Below are 3,341 nucleotides of genomic sequence, written 5' to 3' on the forward strand. Positions count from 1 at the left end.
ATTTAATTTTGGATGTTAATTGTATTTTTGGAAAAATACAATGGTATATAAATGTAAATATTATTAAAAACTATTGACAATTAAAGGAAATAGTGTACAGAGCTTTGTAAATGCGACACATCAGCTTTTTGTGTGAGAATGTTTCTCTTTTAATATATAAGGGATTTATATAAAAAATAGTTATACATGACTAATTTACCAAACCACAAACTTTTTAATTAATTAGGTTTTTATATTATTTTAAAATGTTCAAACATAAGTAAGTATCCACAGTTTACCATCCATTTATAGTCAAACAAATGTTCAGCTGAAATTGGATAGTAAACAATTTATTCACATAAAATATAACAAAATGCATCTTAAAATGTAGACAAAATGTAATTATAATCTTTTGTGTAAATAAATATATAAGTTTTTTGATAATAACTAAATAAATGATAATTAAGATAAAAGAAAGAAAGAAAGAAAAAAGAGAAAGGAAGCTTCTACCACAATTAGTCACAGCCATTAGATCAAAAATACAAGTTATGATCGGACGGTCTACATTCAATAGTTACTCACCCTTCCTTCCTATTAGTTACTCATTATACCCATTTAGTTGGAGGACACTGTTGGAAAAAATTAAAGACACCTAAGCTAAAAACTTGCAAAAAGTATACCAATAGCAAGAAGTAGGTCATAGTGTAAAAAACATGTGAGAAAGTAGGTCAGAGTGCTATTCTCCCATATTAGATCCCATTGGTGGTACGGTACAATATTTTTGAAGAAGCGGTTAACTATTCCTAAATTACTTAAAAGTAGTTACGATCACTTCTGTTAAGACATGTGCGTATATAAGAGTGGCTTGATTTTGTACTTTAACAAAATTTATTTACATAAAAAAATGGATCTGATACCAAACTGAAACGACCCGACCAATTTTTTTAAATAATAAATAATAATAATAACAATAATAATAATAATAATAATAATAATAATAATAAATAAATAAAAAATAATAAAAAAAAAAATAAAAAATAAAAAACAAAAAAATAAAAAATAAAAAATAAAAAATAATAAATAATACATAATAAATAATAAATAATAAATAATAAATAATAAATAATAAATAATAAATAATAAATAATACATAATAAATAATAAATAATAAATAATAAATAATAAATAATAAATAATAAATAATAAATAATAAATAATAAATAATAAATAATAAATAATAAATAATAAATAATAAATAATAAATAATAAATAATAAATAATAAATAATAAATAATAAATAATAAATAATAAATAATAAATAATAAATAATAAATAATAAATAATAAATAATAAATAATAAATAATAAGTAATAAATAAAAAATAAAAAATAATAAATAATAAATAATAAATAATAAATAATAAATAATAAATAATAAATAATAAATAATAAATAATAAATAATAAATAATAAATAATAAATAATAAATAATAAATAATAAATAATAAATAATAAATAATAAATAATAAATAATAAATAATAAATAATAAATAATAAATAATAAATAATAAATAATAAATAATAAATAATAAATAATAAATAATAAATAATAAATAATAAATAATAAATAATAAATAATAAATAATAAATAATAAATAATAAATAATAAATAATAAATAATAAATAATAAATAATAAATAATAAATAATAAATAATAAATAATAAATAATAAATAATAAATAATAAATAATAAATAATAAATAATAAATAATAAATAATAAATAATAAATAATAAATAATAAATAATAAATAATAAATAATAAATAATAAATAATAAATAATAAATAATAAATAATAAATAATAAATAATAAATAATAAATAATAAATAATAAATAATAAATAATAAATAAATAACTCAAAAATATTTATTTGAATATGCAAAACTCAAATCACCAAATAAACAGCGGAAATACCAATAACAATAAACCAATAATTAACCAGAATCATAGACCAAAAACTAGCAACTTAAATCATGGTTCTAGCACCAACATTTCAATTCTAGCAACCTAGCATAAACCAAAACATAACAAGTAAGTCCCTAGAACATCCTCGTCTTCATTGTCATGATCCCACGGTCACACTTTGCCTCTACCTGCACCACAAACACAATGAGATGCGTGAGTATTACCAGAAATATCCAGTGAGACGATCCTCCCATCAACGAGCTATACACACAAGCAAATCAAGAGTACAACTACAAATAAAATATAACAAACCAACCATTAAACAGAACAACAAATAACACTTTCACCACACCTACACATCATCACACAAAACAAGTCATACAACCCAATCGCCTAGATAAGCTCATGGTCACGCACTCACCTTAACAAGTGATTCACGAAATTAACTACAACCAAAAGAGAAGCCCTCCAATATCCAAGAACAGCCAAACTCGCTTCTACAACCAATCACAACAACAAACAAACATTGAAACAAACTGGCTGAAAAATCAGAAAAGAACAACCTCACAAGTGAAACCACAAAATCAAAACGAACCGTTAACTTTATAATCCCTCCGGTGAAAAGCAATTTATACAAGTCCAGAAACTTCCCACAAAATTATAGGACGATCAGATCTCAGATGAAACCGAAATCGATCCCGAAACACCCGCTGGTCTCAATCCACGAATGAGAAGAAACGCCCCACGAAACTGCCAATATCTCCTAGAATATTAACTCAAATTCACTTATGTAAAAAGGAGAGTGTACGAAAATCTCTTAGTTACAACCCTACCAAATATCAGTACCTTTCAAAACGGTTTGACCAGTCGGATCCTCCCTCTCCCAAACCTTGACAGTTCTGTTTCTCTCTTAACTCTACGGAAAAATCTTGATCTCCTTCTCTTTCTCCTTTACACCAAATCACCAAGACTTATCTCTCTTTCTCTCCTTCTCTGATGACAATGTCGACAAAAGCACAAAAGAGGAGGAAGCGTCGACAATAAAAAGGAGAATTAAGGGTTTTTGGTTTAATTAGATTAAACCAAAATTTAATTAAACCAAAATCAATTAAAACTTTCATCCTTCGGTTTTCTCTACATCCCAATTTTAGAAAGCGGATGTTACAATTCATCCCAACCAACATAGATTCGTGCGAATCTCGAACAACTATCAGCCAAGGACTCCCGTGCAACCGTCTCTACGGTCCGCACTCCTCCGACAATCTGCGAAGGTTACCTCTAGGCGATAAACTCACGTTCCATGCATTATTTGCTCTTGACTTTTGGACTTTCCTTTACTCATAGGCCTCAACCCTGAGTTTCTATTGGCTCCTCATCAGGCCGAGACCTGCATGCCAT

The 3,341-nt window shown here is 24.8% G+C and overlaps 1 long non-coding RNA gene across 1 annotated transcript; it reads right to left on the reverse strand.

Moving 5' to 3' along the window:
- Positions 1-1,890: 1,890 nt before the first annotated feature.
- Positions 1,891-2,959, reverse strand: LOC147924513 (uncharacterized). Its single transcript, XR_015586195.1, has 4 exons — positions 2,790-2,959; positions 2,539-2,693; positions 2,365-2,440; positions 1,891-2,131 (listed from the first exon to the last, which is right to left on the reverse strand). It is a non-coding gene; the product is annotated as an uncharacterized LOC147924513 (long non-coding RNA).
- Positions 2,960-3,341: the final 382 nt, after the last annotated feature.

Source organism: Camelina sativa, chromosome 17 (assembly GCF_030686135.1).
Source record: "Camelina sativa cultivar CO46 ecotype springtype chromosome 17, ASM3068613v1".
Taxonomy (NCBI): domain Eukaryota; kingdom Viridiplantae; phylum Streptophyta; class Magnoliopsida; order Brassicales; family Brassicaceae; genus Camelina; species Camelina sativa.